The sequence below is a fragment of the Sitophilus oryzae genome, unplaced genomic scaffold, assembly GCF_002938485.1.
Source record: "Sitophilus oryzae breed Bouriz unplaced genomic scaffold, Soryzae_2.0 scaffold_1203_pilon_pilon, whole genome shotgun sequence".
Lineage (NCBI taxonomy): Eukaryota > Metazoa > Arthropoda > Insecta > Coleoptera > Curculionidae > Sitophilus > Sitophilus oryzae.
Window position 1 is genome coordinate 729,578 of NW_022145842.1, and position 18,398 is coordinate 747,975.

The window sequence follows — 18,398 nt, forward strand, 5'->3', positions numbered from 1 at the left end:
GCTCGACTTGGCTCGAGATGGACTCAGATGGATAGAAATCTGGAAAGCTCAGGGCGAAGAGGAACCCCAGGACTATCAATAATTTTCTATCTTGCCAATCTTAGAGCCTTATCTTAAAATTAACTTAGCCAGAACAATCGCCAATGTTTGAAGTGGACTGGCACCTTAAGAAGAAGACTAAAATTAGTGGTAGGGCAACAATCGGTAGTATAAATCTGCCATTATATAGTATTCATCTTGTTCCATAAAGGAAGTGTTATCTAAAAAGCCATCAGCAAGAATAATTTTGTAAAGAAGGTGGCAATGTCACTTAGAGGTATCTTTGGAAAATGGGTTACGGTAGGCTGGACTTCACTATCTTCTTCTTGCGGTGCCGTGCCTGTCTTCAGGCGTTGGCGATCTCCATGACTATTTCGTGGAAGAGTTCTCTATCTTCTGCTGCATGAAACAGCCTCTCCACCCCCAGACCGGTCCAGTTCCGTATATTTCTGAGCCATGAGAGTTTCTTTCGACCTACCCATCTTCTACCTTCGACTTTTCCTTGAATAATCAAACGAGGAATATAATATTTGGTGCCACGCATTATGTGTCCGAAGTAGCTCACCTTTCTGGTCTTGATGGTGGTTAACAGTTCCCGATCTTTGTTCAGCTGTCCAAGAACATCCTCGTTGCTTATATGTTCGGTCCAAGAAATTTTAAGACTTCACTATACTGCGATTCTCTTATATACTTCACTATACTGCGATTCTCTTATATACTTCACTATACTGCGATATACTTCACTATACTGCGATTCAAAAAGATGAAAGTTGCGACAGAATATTTGTATTTGGTAAAGACATGCGGAGAGGAGACGGCCTAATACCCCATAGACCAAACAAGGATAGACGATTTTTTTTCTTTGCATTTTATCCACAACGTTGACAAACGACGCAGGTATCCGTTCTATCAAAATGGAGATAATGATGGAATGAATTTGTCACTGTAATATGTTAATTTCTTAGTTCATTGGAATTTATTCGTCAATTGAAGATTTCGGTAGAAGACATTCAAAAAATAACCATTTACCTTTGAATTCAAATGATAGAAACAACTGTCACTGTCATGTATCTTTTCGTTGGATAGCATAGACTAATGTCATATGCTAGAGATTGGATAGATACATACCGAATCTTCTCCTTGTTGTATCTACATCCCCTGGTGTGTCACTTGATTTCATTTATGTTAGGTTAGGTTAGCTTAGGTTGTTGGGGTATGGGATCCTGTTTAATCCCTCACTCGGAGACCTTGGATACCTCTGTATTATTGTACCAAACCTTCCTTTCATGTTTTCTTTGTGTTAAAGCACTTCCAGCTCTTTGCAAAGTTCCCGATGTTGCTGCTTCCTCTAGTTCCTCCAAAAAACCTTGCACTAAAGTTTTAAAGCGTCGGTATTCCAGTGCCAGACAGTGGTACAGCAGGTGCCCTATGGTTTCTTCTTCCTCTCCACATTCTCTGCAGTAGTCGCCTTTGGAAATCTTCATCAAACTCTTCATTACCTCGTGAGATGGGCGATTTCCAGTGACGACACCTACAATTATGAGTACTAGGTTCTTTGTGAAGATGTCAATTGAGTGGGCAATGTCCTGTTGGTGTTCCAGTTTCAATTGTAAGATTGGTTTATAGAACATTGCTTCCTTGTTGAGCTACTACAAAAACGCAATCGAAAGATGCGTACAATTTATCTTAGATAGGAACTATCGGAAACAGGAAATAGCCATCTTATCCGATAATCAAGCAGCACTAAACAAACTGAAAGCGGAACTCAATAAAAACTACGATTCATGAAAGGTTAAAGCTGGAAGACTCCATCCGTAACCTGGAATGGGTGTTCTCCAACGATCTAAGACACTCGAAAAAGTTCCTCAGAACTTATGACCGAGAAAAATCAAAGACTTTCCTTGATTTAAGTAAAACCAATCTTCGGATTGTCACGGGGTTTCTAACAGGACACTGTCTCCTCAACGAACATATCAGTAGACTGAAGCTAAGAAACAACGGCGAATGCAGATTCTGTGGTGAAAATGGGGAAACACCGGAACACCTTATCACTGAGTGCGCCGAGACGACGACCGTTCGTGCCATGAACTTTGGTACGGCTGATGACGAGGATGGAGAACTGGCCTCTGTGGAGCCGTCTGAGATACTGGCTTTTGTTAAAGCCCTGAGACTGTATGATGAGTTATAACTCGTTATAACTAAAGAAAAGGGAACACACAATAGATCTGTAAGGTCGCGGTGATTAACTCCCCTCTTAAACATTCTACAATCTACTACAAAAAACGATTAAAAATCTTTAATTAGATGGAACAAGAAAATCACTATATGTAGCAATGCAAATAGTCCAGGACACAGAATCCTGGCAGAACAAAATAAGAGCAAAGGAATACCCGAATACCACCAAATCCACTAGATTCTAAAGAGTTTGGTGGTATTGCTTTGCCTTCCTTTTCTGCCTTATGGCCTTCTAGAATCTAGAGACAATAAAATTATATAGTCATATTTGAAGTAGAACCTCAACGATAAAAATCCAAGAGAACCATACAACGTTTGACAACGTTGTAAAAGTACCAAGCCACGACACGGTCGTATCAGAGCACTAGCGCGTCATGATACACGGGCGTCGAAACAATGCCGTACTAGCGCTGACATCTGGTTGGTCGGCCGACGACTGACGGTCGTACCCATCGAGAGCTCGTAGAGCGCGCGATTCCCAGTCAGTACCTACTCCATGTGCAGTGAACCACTAGTGAACTTCAGGTTGAATGCCCTTGCTAGCTAAGAACTAGACACAGAGAGCTAATAAAGGCGATTATGAACGGGCACACGTAGAGTGGGTACTACCCGAACCCAAATCGGTACCCCGATGTTTATTGTTGTGTTCGGTGAGGTGCATGTGTTGTTTTTTTCGGGGCTGCTCCGATTTTGTTCATTCCATGGTTCCACTGAAATATGCAGATAGGTACTTTAAGAGGAACTAAATTCGAACATCGATATACCTAACAATAAGTAAGTACTGATTTATAGTTTTTTAGTATTGTTTCTATTTCAATATTTTATAAGATCTGCTAATAAACCCATCACATTTGGACAGAAGCTTAATATTTCTACTATACTATGAGACTATAAAATAAATAATAATAAACAAAAGACCTGAAATGAAAATCGTTTAAGAACAGTTATATCTCAATAATACTGTTAGACATACTGTATCTAACCATTAGTTCATCAAATTTACTAAGAAATTCTATCAAATAACAGTAGGTAAATTTTATTTGTTTTACAACTATGTGTTGTTATTTGATTGAAAATGAACAGCTGATTTTTAAAGATTCTTTTCATTCCGGATTTTTATAATTTTTGACTATATTTTAAAATTAAAATAATACATGTAATTTATTAAAAAAGTAATATGTACTTATACAGTTTTTTAGAATCTAATTTAGTTACAAATTTAAATGTTTCAAATTAATTAAAATAATATTTTTTCACTTTCTGGTACATGTTTCAAATTAAAGATATTTCCACGACTATTTACTTTTTAAAAAATTTTTGCTTTATAGCACTTCCGGTTCAAGCGGAACTGGTTGTTAATTTGGTTATTTTAAATATGACTCCTTATATCTTTTTTTGAATTTAAATTCTATATGAAATTCTACAAACACATTTGAAGGGTCCAAGGGAAAACTTGATAAGTGCCAATTTCTTAATTTTAGGATTTTTCAATATTATAGTTGGTCTAACTGGTCCCTAAAAAATGTATAAACTCTGCAAGACAATAAGTTGTTCAATCCTATGATATAGGGTGAATATGCCAGTGGTTGGACAAATCGTATTTATTGGGAAAAAAGTTAAATATATGGCTTCTTCCGCTTTTTTCTATAACATTTTCTTTGCCGAAATTGTCACCCTGAAACCGTTAAAAATTCTAGAATGCGGCATGTTCGTGCTTCCTAATTTTTGCCTGGTTAAAAATGGAGGTGAGATAGTTTGTAAGGCACTTAAATTAAAAATGTTGTATCTAATTTATGAAGTACTTATAACGTAATGTGTATGTAGAATAGTCTAAACTATTATTTCAAATAACAAAAAAGGATACTTTTAAATATTTTAATGTTAAATTTATGTGTCCGATAAACTCGTATATAATTTTGTTCTAAGTCCAATAACTCTTTTGTTTTACTCATTTTTCTTGATAATTTATATGTAATATCTACTGTTTTTTTGTTTGAAATATAATGAAACATGAGTTTCTGGTATGGTTTAGTGGTCGGACAGCAAAAATTCAACACAAACGCAGATCAAAGGAAATAAAAGTTGTCCGACCACCGATCAACGCTAAATTTAATATATTTGAGAGGTCGGACAGTAGCCCCTTTAGGATGTCATATTGCAGAGTTCAGACTGATTTTTTATGAGATTTTGGTTATTTTGTGAAGCATGAGCTTTGGCATGAGGCCTAAAGTAAAAGGGAAGTTTCATCATTACAATAAAGATGCATTAGAAAAAAAACAGTACAAACTGTCCGAGAAGAGGGAAAATAGCGTAAAACATGCAGTCAGTACAGGGTTCGAAGTCAATCACAGGACCGTATTAAATACAAATAAGCGACGTTTGCAAACGAATGAAACCAGAACTTGTTTTAACCAGAGAAATTGGAAAAAATGTTACCTGGATTGAAAACTTAGCCGTTTGCGGATTTCCAATAAAAAAACAGTTGTTATTTAATACAGTTGAAAAAATTGTATCTATAGAAGAAGAAAAATTGAAAACGCTGTTTACTAATGGAAGTATGGTTTTATGAAGTGCGTTGGTATCGTTTAAAGATGATTGTTTCATATAGATAACATACAACAAAAAACGGTATATACTGTTCAAGATTAAAAATTTGCTTAAAATATGCAAAGTACCGCAAAAAGTTAAATACAAAAGTTATAGGATTTTTATATATCTATTACCGCTTGTTGCTAAACAGAGTTCCAGGTGGTTGAGGAAAAAAAGGTACTATTAGTGTAGGTTATGCCTTGTTTAATCTGGTTGTTTTTATTTTTTCAGAAATTATTATCTCTAATTTGTCTGGTGTTTGTCTCTCTGTCTAATTGAATTTTTCTAAAATTTTGCATTCTGTGCCCAGATATTAGTGCCACTAATACTACTAACTTATGAGATAACAACTGTAAAGATAGGCTTTTGGGTGGGTAAAGACTTTCTAGATATTTTAGAACCGGATGAGGTTCCCAAGTGTTGGGTTAAGGTTAGGTTAGAATATTTGGGAGCAGGAGGTTTTTTTAATACCCCTCAAATTTCTTTTGAGAACGGTATTTGTTCATTATTAAAATTTAATAATATAATGATAATGCGGACCTGTGGAGATTTATGGATGAGAAAGATTGTCCCTTTCAGTACTTAAAAAATGTATTGCCTTATATTACTTAAAAGTAGTTTGGTACTGATCCATTGTTTTTTGTGAAACTGAAGATAACATAGTTTCTAATGCAATTTCTGGCGTTCCTCTTCTTTTGAAAGCTTCCAGGATAATTTTGAGGCTACTAGGGTAGGGTTGATAGGGTTCTTCCATAAATGATGGGGTTTTCTAAAGGGGGACAGAAGCATAGTGTTATTAGGTGTAAAAATTAATGTTTTTTTAGCTATCATTCTAATAAATAGTTAGTTAGAGTACCATGGTCCAATTGAATATTAACTTTGCATGTGAATTTTTGGTACAGAAATTGATTTTAAGTGAACCCTGTAACTGTTAAATGACACAATGAGTTTAAATTACTAGTTTCCCATGCTGATTCTAGGTATAGTACAGGATTGTATAATGCTACCGCGCTGGCGATACAGCTATACATATAATATAAACGATTTCTGTGAACTATTATCGGATATACGAGTACCTGCTACCTGCTCATAATAAATTAGAAGATTCCTACCTTTTATTATATCTGTTATCTTCTTACCTGCTAATCTTTTTAAAGGATACGCATGATTTCTTTTTATTGCTTTTCCATTACTTAATTAAAAATCAATATTTAAAATGATGGCATCAGTTTATTAGGCTATAATCAATATAATATTCTAATTATACCCGTAAGTAGCATTTTTGGACACATTTTAGGTAACGTTTCTAATAATTGTGTCTGTTTCTTGATACAAAATGGAAACGGTTTGCCACAAATAGAAAATATTTTCGAAACCTATATATTTTAATGGCTTTATTACATGTGTTTTCAAAGTGGTGGCGCCAGCCGTTTTCTGAAATGTTTCGATACAGAATCAAAACTTTTAGTTTCGAAACATTTTCTGCAATTTGTGTCCAAGATGTTTCCGTTTTCAGCAGCCACTGTGTCTAAATGTGAAAAAACAAAATACCAAATACGTTTGTTGGTAACATTTTTCTTCGGTCTCCTGTTGGGTATGGGTAGTGGCTGTTATTACATTTATTCCCAATACAAATCATCTCTGTAATGCGTATAATAAATAATTATAAAATCGCATAAGAAAAATATCTGTATTTGTACACACCATATGACCTTCCTTCTGCTTTTTTAATTATAGTAGATACTATTAAAACTAGAAGAATGCTTAAATGCAAAAACCGCAGAACAAAATCCAAACAATAAAGTAAGGTTATATGTTCTCATATTTGAGAGAATATCAAATAAATTATGGAAACTTTTCAGGCAAAAAACGTGTACGAAATCTATAAATGTGAGCCGCATCTGTTTCTTAAAAGTTTCGAAAAATTTGTGACACTAAGTGTGTAAATTGTGACTTTGTTGGTAGCTGTACCGGTATGAGCACCGGAGAGTGATAAGAATTACGAAAATGCAGCTGAAATGACTAAACAATGCTTATGTGTCATTCATAAGCTCAGGACCTTTATCCTTGAAACTAGGGTTCCCAACTTGAGCATCGGCGATTCCGGGACAATTATTTTTAAGCTTTTAAATAATTGAAGCAAGACATTAAATATTAGAAAATAAAATATATTATGTGTGTAGTACACATTTTTTTAGTTTCCAGGTCCCGGCCAAGGCAAAACTTTCGCCGGGACAAACTTTCTGATTCCTGGTTAATCCCGGCCAAACCGGGACGGTTGGGAACCCTACTTGAAACACAGGGAGTAGAACAACCAAGAGAAACTGGGCGGTGGTTCTACTGAGGAACGGGAAATCGTATTCATGAAAGTGTTTCTATTCCGTGGCAGTAGAATATCTTACTCCCCGTGCTTCTGCTAGGATTTTTTGAGGGAACAGGCAGGGAGAACGATATAAACTGACTTTTGATATTTTTAACCTCACTTTACAGTATAATTTGTCCAAATCTTACGTAATATTTCTATATTTTTTGTGATATTTTCATTAAGTTGTTTTGTGATTGTTATTTAAAAATACTATTTATTTTCTTTTTAAGCCTTTTTATTGTCATTTCCCAGCCAACTAGATGCCGTTCCTACTATATTAAATAGATATTTTAGTTGTGTCGTACCATATTTTAAATGCAATCCTCGCGGCAGCCCTACAGTGAATCGTTATCCTTCCCACTTTTGTTTTTTTTTATTTTCCATTATCCATATTCCATATTATTATTAGAGACAACCATATAAATATTTAACTAATTAGTTAAGTAGTTTTTTATACTATATGAAGACCTCCTGGCCAGGGGCGGATACAGAAATTTATTTTAGGGGGGGCCCAAAATTAAAAGTAATGTAGAATGTGCTTTTTAGGGCGCCATTTTTAACCCAAAAGCTTAATATTTAACCCAATTTACAGATTTTAGAGGGGGGCACGGGCCTCATGGGCCCCCCTCTGTATCCACCACGGCTCCTGGCTGTTTATCCTGATTATTAGGAATATAATCACATAGGTATGATATGATTCCCGTATTCTTATTCATCAAAGAAACTGACAACAATGCATATCGCGAAGCTCTCTCATATATTTTCAAGAATTAAAATTTAAACGACAGAGATTTATTTTGAAATAACCTAACCTAGCCATTTAGGATAGGATTTTAACTGGAAATAAGTCGTTAATTAGTTGTAAATCCAATTTAAATAGATAACAGATTAAAATAAAAAAAATCGATTAAAATAAAAAAATCGTTATTTTTTTACTTTTTAAAAATTTTGATTTTTTTGCACTCTGCCTAGAATGGTCGAGAAATTCACCAGGGAAGAGCCAGGTAAAAAAACATAGTAGAATATTTGCCAAAATTTACAGCAGACCTGATAAGCAAAAACAGAAAGATTGTCAAAGTTGTAGTAGTGGGTTTACCAACAGGGAATTGCAAGCTTAATAAGCATCTAAAGCTGATGGGATTGACGAACGAAGCTATGTGCAGATTTAGACAATCTCGAGAAGAAACTCCAGAAAACATTTCATGTCAGTGCGATATCCTGGCGAATGTGCGGTTCTTTGTACTGGGCAATGATAGATAGGTTATTGACAAAGAGCTATATGGAGGGTTCAGTCTCTAAGTTGTTAACCTTTTTGAAAAGACAGGTCTGGAAAATGTAACCAAAAAGGACACAACAGATCTGAAAAGGTCGCAGTAGAAGAGGCCGCCTAAAAAAATCTAAAAAAGCATAATCTTAATTTTTAAATTACTGTACAATAAATAAACAAGTATTTAAATGTAAAAATGTGGGTTAATTTTACTAACAAAAAATGTTATATACCATATAATAAGGCCACTACATTTTTATAAAATATTTTTGTGGCAATAAAATAATGCATAGCCCTCGTGCATAGCTAAAGACAAATTAATCACTTGTTTTATAACTCTGAACAGATTACTACTATAAATTTGACAACCTATTTTTATTAAGTCACCAATATTCTATTAGGTACTACCATTGAAATAGAACTTACGACGACCTGAATATCTCGATTTCCTTAAAAAAGAAATTTTTATTTTAAATAATTTAAAATTGATTAATACATGAGTAAATATTATGACAGTCACGTTTCAATAATTGGGGTAATTCGTAAATTTGGCGTGAATAATACGGTTACATAAATATGACACCAATTCTAACAAAAAAAATACAATAAGAGAATAAGAAAACAATAAATTTATAGTAATCGAAATATGTATTTTAAATATAAATCGAAGCTTTTAATGGTCCGACTGAAAGAATATTATTAAATGGAAATAAAAAAAATAATTTTTAGCCGACCATACCAATAGGTATGGTAGGCTATTAGGATCGGCAAAAAAAAGTATTTTCACTCAAAATGAGTTATTTGGGTCATAAATGACCTAAATACAAAATATTTTCATGGTGTCTGTCTGTCTGTCTGTCTGCCGTCTGTAACACGATAACTCAAAAACCGCTGAGCCGATTTTAACCAAATTTGGCACAAAAATACTGTGGCACCCGAGAATCTGGCTATTAGTTTTTGGTGGGGGTGGTGATATATCAAGTTATTAGATAATTTAGGGATCAGTTCATACAGCCAGCTTTAGATACATAAATATTAGAACAAAGGTTCGTTTAAACGACATTAGTGAATTAGCTACACAAAGAGATTTTACGAAATTCATCCTCTTAGAGAGTAAAATTATGTCGGAACAATTTGTTGTATGTTAGTCTAGTCCACATACTTACTATGTGGTCTAGAAGAATGAAATCCTGCAAAAAGAATTAGAAGAGATTTTTGAAATTCATCAACCAAATGGGTAAAGTTAGTAAAAATTTATATAAAACTTGGTGACCTCTGGATTATACACATAAAAATTGGCACAAAGGATCATTTACAAGACATGAGTTAATTATTTGGATAAAGCGATTTTATGAAATTTGTAATCTTAGGGAGTAGAATAGGGAATGAAAGTTTGCTGTACGAAAATGCATTACTATAACATCTAGCAGTATAAAATTTTATACAAGGGTTTATTTAGTGACACATCAATAATATAAACTTCTATCTTTCTTCTTCAATTATCCTTTAAGGAATACAAAATAACTATAAATGAAGTATTAGTGCTCTTAATAAACCAAAAAAAGAGATGAAAAATAAAAAAAATATATCAAGGGAGTATATTAAGTAAAGCGACAGTTGAAAATTTCAAATATTCATTTGAAAACTTCATATTTCAAAATATTTATTTTAGTAATATAGTTTATATGGGACCATAGGTAGGGGTTCTATCTATAGAGGGTAAATAATCATTTCACTATTTATTATTTTGGAGAGATTTTATTTTTTCAGATTTTGCAAAATTTCTTTGAAATTGATTTTGGTTCGATTTCGGAAATAATCTATATATAAATAAGAAATAAAAAACCGCCCTGGAAGATCGCCATCCACCCTCTATCCAACCATACATAATTAGTTTCAGTCAATGGAAGTAGTTGAAAAAAAGTGTTAAAAAAAGCAAGATTTCAAAAACATTTTGTGGCCAAAATTGAACTTCTTTGAAATACTTTGATTTCGATAACTTCTAGAATTATTAAGATTTTTTATTTCAGACGGCTCTAATCAAAAGTTTTATTTTTGGTATACAAAGTGTGTAAAAACGGTTTTTAAATTTTCGAATTTTCTTAAGTACAGGGTGGGTCAAATTCGACGCTTTTAAATGGAAACACCCTTTTCTATAGGAGATAGACAAAAACTAATATCGGTGTCTGGAGCTCAATTTTCATCAAAAACATGATGGTGAAAACCGCACATCAATATCTGTTACCGTTTCGGAGTTACGGGGTGTTTTTCAAAAATGTGTATTTTTAACAAATTGCTGTAACTTTTTTACTATGGAAAATTTTGTTTTTCTATGGAAACATTTCCAAAGCAGCTTTTTACGTAGAATTTCATGGTTTTTTTTTTATTTTTTTTTTAAAGCCTACTTATTTTTTAAAACGGGCGATTTTTTTTATATACTCTATATCTCGAAGAGGAATCGATTAAAAATATCAAGTGTCTTTGAAAGGTAATTTTAAATTCTTTTCAATAAATTAAAAATATACAGGGTGTTCCATATAAGAAATCAAATTTTCTGTTGATAATTCTTAAATTATTAATTTTAAAAAAATTATACTTAAACCATTAAATTTTACGTAAAAAGGTGCTTTGGAAATGTTTTCATAAAAATACAAAATTTTCCATAGCAAAAAAGTTACAGCGATTTGTTAAAAATGCATATTTTTGAAAAACACCCCGTAACTCCGCAACGGTCACAGATATCGATATGCGGTTTTCACCATCATGTTTTCGACAAAAATTGAGCTCTAGACACCGATATTAGTTTTTGTCTATGTCCTATAGAAAAAGGTGTTTCCATTTAAAAGCGTCGAATTTGACCCACCCTGTACATAATAATATTTAAAGAGAATAAAAATGCTCTTGAAATTGGAATATTGACGGCTTTTTATAAATTTTAAGTAAAAAATATGTAATAAGTCAAAAATAACAATATCGATTTTTTGTCGAGCGAGCCTTAAATAAGTGCAATAATTATTCTTAGCGGTAGTAGGTATATTTGACCCCAGAAACAGGATTATGAGTTTTTTCGCGAATTTTTTTTTGGAAATTTGGAATTTTTTGAAAAACCTTTTGGTTTTTTTTAGTTTTTAGTTAAAAACCATAATTTCTTGATAATATGGCAACATAGATAGGTAGTAGATTAAATTTACAAGACAGAAAACCCCGAAAAGCTGCAGTGGTTCTCAAAATTTAAGCAAAAAATTTTTTTTTTGGAAATTTTTAAAGTAAAATAACTCAGTTATTTTGGCGTTATTTGAAAAACGGTAAAGAGAAAATATAGTTTTTTATCTACCAGCCCTGAAAATATTTGCACTTATTCAAGACTTGTCCTATATAATACCCATAAAATCGACAATTGATAACTTTCATATGAAATACGGGTAGCTCTAAAACTCTTAAAAACATAGTTTAAATAGGGCATTTATAAGGCTCACTAGCTCTATATACAAAAGAAAATCATTTAAATCAATGCATGAACTATTCGAGGTGTAACGCGAACGTAGTCGCGGGAAAAATCTAGTTTGTAATAATATCAAAATCAGTCAAAGTCGCAGTTTTCGAGATATTAACATATTTTAGTATGGGCGGCTATACGTGCCTCCCGGCGCCAATTTTTTAATTTAATATTAAAAAAAATGTATGTATTTTTTTGGCTAAACATTATAGTCTGTTAACGCCTTCGATAGCTGGTTTCTGGTGTTACTAGCGGTGGCTAGGTTGAATAAATTTGACACATATATTTTCAATTATTCTATTAAAAAAACAGTGTGTGCACTATGTGCGCATATTTGAAGTGAAACTAACAGCTATTTTGGAGGTTTGGAGCTTAATTGGAGGATTTAAAGGACATGTTTGTAAAAGTGACATATAATGCTGTTTTAATATAAGTAACGTTCATTTCTTTTTCAATTTTTTTCTGTAATCTGTATATTTTCTGTTTCCACAATAGCCTGCAAATTTTGTGGGATACCACCCAAAATACACACTTTTATCTAAATGCCTAGTAATGTTAACGCATTCCTTCGAAACTGCAAGTTTTCTTTGGAAAGTAGTAGATATATGTTTAAAATCACACTTTAGTTTATTAATAGTGTATACATATACATATATAATAATTGTTCTACTGTTACTGTTAGGAAGTTTAACTCTCTGCATAAATATATTTTTTCCAATCTGGCATAATTATATTTTTAATGGCTTTTCCTATAGAAAAACAGATAACTCTTCAGTAATAATGTTACACTGAAGGCCACATTAACTAAAGAGACAGAAAGAGAGGACAATGTTACATTAGTTTTTTACGTGTTACGTAATAGCAGAATAATACTTTATTGTTAAGTACCACATTTTGTGTTTTAGTATTTAATTTTATTGAATTAATCAAGCATGATTTGCAACGCAGAATATCTATGATATAGTTTGAATATGAGATCGGGTATTAGAAGGGATAATAAGACGCACGAAATCTTACAAAGATTAGTTTTGTCGTGTGCGGCATTCGATAAACTAGAGCATATACTGACTATCTTCCAATATGTTTAAAAAGAAAAGTGTTTAACCAGTCTTTAACCAGTGTCTTGCCTGTCCTCACGTGTGAAGCTGAAACACTTAGTTACATACACTTAAATAGAGGTCATAGAAGATCAACAAAGGAAAATGGAAAAGTCCATGTTGGGAGTTACACTTAGGGATAAAATACCCAATAATATATATAATATGTATAATAATAATCGAATAGGAGTAAGGGGATGCGGTGATATCTGTTTTACATCTTAAATGTAATTGGGCAAGACATGTCGCTAGGATCACAGATGGACGGTGGACATACTCGCAATAGCAGGTCTTCGTAGAGAAGGATTAAGGCTTCCGAAATATATTTGGTCAGAGACGTGGTTGGATTTTGTTGAATTTGTATGGACCACCGACCAAATTTCCGTCAAGGGATTAAATAGCCGAATTTTCCGACCGATATTCCGATTCCACGTGCCCAAGAAGTCCCCGAACAGTTCCAAGAGCAAGCAGACCGATCCAGACCGTAGCACAGAACAGTCCAGAATTCCATCCGTTCCTGTTGCCCGTGTGTAGAGTTACCCGTTGGACATCATAAACCCTCGTTGAGGGTTTTTATGTCACCTGTTGAAGTCCTACACCTGCCTGGTATCTGTACGTTTGCTGACGGGCTCCAGTGACAGTACACCGAGCTGCTGTAGCCTGCTGTAGCTACCCCATTGCTATACACCGAAGCTCAGCCGGAGGGACTTCCGAGTAGTTTTCAAGTTCTTGTCAAGACATTACACTGTAGAGTAAGATCGTTTAGATATTAGTTAGATTTAGTTTGATAATTGTATTCCGCCCTTAGAGCATACTTAGTTTAAGTTAAGGGGGATGACGTCATAGATTTAGTTTTTATTGATTTAAATTCTGACTTAATATATTCCAATCGTTTACATTTCATTCATTTCTTTTCTTTATAACTTTTTAATATTTTAATAAATTGCTTAAATATTTTTAGTAGTATTATTTACAGTCTAGTCTCATAGTTATGTTAGAGTCACTTAAGTACAAATAGTTATAGAATATTTGAAGTTCATGATAGTTGCACTCAACAGTTCGAGGTTAGTGTTGAAGTCTACTTAATAGTTACATCTTTATTGCCGAGTTCATAGAGTATAATCTCGTGGCGCCCTTTTATTAATATCTTTGAACCCCGACCACCCGGCTGTTAAAATTAAAAAGCTAGTGGCCTCTATGCAACTCATTACCGATTAAGTAAACTTGTGTTTTATTGAACTTCAAATTAGAAAGGGCGTGGCAGTAGACGGAATAAGCTAAATGATGATGATGATGATGATAGTTTGAATATGTCTACGTTTTTGAAAGTCTCAAAATCGAAATATTTTTAATATAGGCATCGTAGAGAACCGTTTCTGTACCTTTTAATTTAATTCCTATGTGTCCAGCAAGACTTTCTATAGTTTAATCGTTTTGCTCATAGACCAGACATATTGTGTTTTAGGTATATTGCTATGAACGCCTACTATCGGTTACAATATTAATGCATGATATATATTTAAATTTACATTTAAAATGCATGCCGTTAATTTGTCTCGTTAAATGACATACGAGTACAAATAACATTTCAAATGAGTATAATTGATTTTCCTAGAAGTTGTAAAGGAGTCTATTCTATTCTACTAAAAATATATAGTACCATTACGAGTTATTATTCATTTTGCGTTAAAAGTAGACTATTAAAAACATTTTTAAATGTCGTTTCTCCATATTCTCCAACTTCCACTCCTCTAACTCCCAATGGACGACATACCAAGAATGTACAACTTTGAGAAATAGCTCAATATATTGAGTAATAAAAAGAATTGAAAGAGAGAAACCTTTGCTCATCTAGTAAAAGACCGTACTATATTTTTTTAAATATTTGTGAATCTTATTTTTTTATTCTTTGACATTGTAAACATTTATAAATGTTTATTTTAAACATTTAAAATGCATGCCGTTAATTTGTCTCGTTAAATGACATACGAGTACAAATAACATTTCAAATGAGTATAATTGATTTTCCTAGAAGTTGTAAAGGAGTCTATTTTATTCTACTAAAAATATATAGTACCATTACGAGTTATTATTCATTTTGCGTTAAAAGTAGACTATTAAAAACATTTTTAAATGTCGTTTCTCCATATTCTCCAACTTCCACTCCTCTAACTCCCAATGGACGACATACCAAGAATGTACAACTTTGAGAAATAGCTCAATATATTGAGTAATAAAAAGAATTGAAAAAGAGAAACCTTTGCTCATCTAGTAAAAGACCGTACTATATTTTTTTAAATATTTGTGAATCTTATTTTTTTATTCTTTGACATTGTAAACATTTATAAATGTTTATTTTAAACAATAAGACTGGCAATGTAATTGGTATACTTTGTCTACAAATTGTAAAATTTTTTGACAATAAAGGTTTTTATTTATTTATTTAGTATGAACTTTGATTTTGGAAGTATCAGTATAACACGTCGGAACTATCGGAAACAAGAAATAGCCATCTTATCCGATAGTCAAGTAGCCTTAAAAGCGATCAACTTAATAACCGTCCGATCGAAGTTGGTCAACGAATACCTAGAGATGCGGAATAAATTATGCAAAGAAAATAAAGGCCTCCTACTCTGTGTGCTAGCCCATCAAGGGATAAAAGGATTTGAAAAAGCCAACTATCTAGCTGGAAAAGTAGTGAATACTCCAGTAACTGGATAAGTAAAATTTGGTGTGGAAGTGGACACAAACTTAAAGCGGAACTCTAGAACGTGGAAGAATCCATCCTGCAATCTAGAATGGAAATCCTCCATCGATCTAAGACACTCGAAGACATTTCTCAGGACTTACCACCGAGAAAAATCAAAGATTTAACTAAGAACAATTTTTGGCATATCACGGTGTTAACAGGATATTGTCTTCTCAAAGAACACCTGAGATTGAAGCTAGGAACATATTCTGTGGGCAAAATGAAGAACACACCTCATCACTGAATGCGCCGAGGCGACAACCATTCGTGCCATAAACTTTGGTACGACTGATATCAGAGATAGATAACAAACCCTGTAAAGCCGTCTAAGATACTGGCTTTTGTCAAAGCCCTGAGAGTGTATGATGAGTTATAACTCAAGAAAGGGTGGCACAATAGATCTATAAGTAGCGATGGGAACTATCGAATGAATTAGACTATCGAATGGTTAATGAATGAATGATTTCAACTATCGAATGGTTTTATTCGAATAAAATCATTCATTCATTTGTATACTAAAGCATATGTGACAACCTCGCCGTGCAACTAAATGGTTATCGTTGAGCCACGACTATCGAATGTTTTTGATAAATGAAATTTAGTATTCGTTTGATTTTTGTGTGCGTCAGTGCATTATTAGTTCTTCCAAATTTTTATAACTTCGCCTTATAAATACTGTGCTATTTTTGCGTTTATTAAAATATTTAAAATACTAAAATAGTAGTTTTTTTAATTGACGATTGTGTGCGTGTGCAGGTGGTCAAAATTTTTCCGAAAGTTTGTGTGATTTTCCGTAGCCCGATCTTTCAATTATTTAATTTTATATGGTATATGGTCTATTTTTTAATGGGAAATTTTGAGAAGTAGCAATTTTTAAGAGAGATGAGATGAACTTACAATTAATTTTAAAAATACATATTTGTATTTTAGATGTTTTAATAATATGAATTAGTTGAACTTAATAATTATATTAATTAATGTGGTTAAGTAAATGGTTATCGAACTCAGACTATGGGGTGAGAAAATTAAATTAAAAGTTTTACACGTGCCAATTTAAAAAAAAGTTAACGATGTTTGTATTTTGTTTATGCTAATTCTCTTACATGTAGTTTTTTGCGAAGAAATATTTCATTTATTTTTTAGTAAGTAAATACCAGTAAAAGTAAATATTATTATTATTAAATAGTAATATAAAGTACCGAATATAAATAATTTTGATTTCTAATTTTTATTTATATTTTCCTTGCATTACACTGCACGCTTAGAAAATTAATAAATGTTTATATTTCATGATTTTAAAATTTGTTGTTAATATAACAAATTAGTTCTGTAATTATTATTATTTAATAAACCAACGTTGCCACAAAAAATTGAGAGACTATATTATTTTTAAATAGGATCTAATATAAATAATTTTGACATCAAATTTGTTGTTTATATTTTGCTACTACTTAAAAAAAATGTTTATATTAAATGATTTCAAATTTTGTTGTTAATAGGTATAACAAATTATTACTGTTATTATTATTTATTAAACCAGTCTTTGCTTAAACACATTAAAAATAATTTTCCTACATCCAAAATAACAAGTATTATTGCAGTGTAACAACAGAATATTAATAAAAAAATATAAAATATATAGACATACTATCCCTAACTAACTAAAGCCAAACAATAATATTCTTTGCTAAATATCAACTAATACTCAAAATATGGCAACAGCGCCCTTCATAATGTATTTTCTGTGTAAATACGTAAATACTAGCACCTCAATAAAAAAATAATGTGTCCTTATCTATATCTGACTCCGCAAAAAATCAAAGATGCCGGTTTCTTCCTTTTCATAATTGCCACCAACCGCTGTCGGGTTTCTCGGAAAGAAACCTACGTCGCCGGGCGACAACTAAAATTCAGTTAATATTTTATTATAATCGATCCTGACGAATAAATAAATTTCATAAATGAATGAATTTTATAAATGAATGGTTTTTGCTGCCGAATTACTAGAATACAATATTTCAAGGCAGATGACGGATCTATTCGATAATTTTTATTCGAATAGTTTTCAACCAATGTTTTCTTACTAACTATCGAATTATTCGAATGAATTGCAACTATCGAATGTTTCGATAGTATTCATTCGATAGTTCCCACTACTATCTATAAGGTCATGGTGATTAACTTCTTCCCCTCTCATACAATCTGCATGTACATGTACATACATCTACATCGGTTAAAATATAATGTTCGATGTACTATTAAATCTAGATTTAAAATCCATGCCGTTGATTTGTCGCGTTAAGTGACATATACGAATACATATTGCGTTTCTAATGAGTATAGCTGATTTTCTTTCCTAGAACGTTTAAAGGAGTTCATTCGATTCCACTAAAAATATACAGGGTGGTCCGAACTGTATTCCGGAAACTTTGGCAGCATATTCTGCAGATAAAAATAGGTCAAAAAAATCTTATAAATATATGTCCTAAAATGCTTAGTTTCGGAGTGTAGAAGTATCATTTTTATTTCGATTTATTTAAAACCAGATAATTTCTGAAATA

General features: G+C 32.5%; 1 protein-coding gene across 1 annotated transcript in view; it reads left to right on the forward strand.

Annotated features, from left to right (window-relative positions):
- The first annotated feature begins 2,662 nt into the window (after window positions 1-2,662).
- Window positions 2,663-18,398, forward strand: part of LOC115891937 (band 4.1-like protein 4) — a 43,555-nt gene continuing 27,819 nt past the window's right edge. Inside the window, 1 exon segment of the mRNA XM_030912548.1 lies at window positions 2,663-3,048. The gene's annotated coding sequence lies outside the window, so the exon portion shown is untranslated.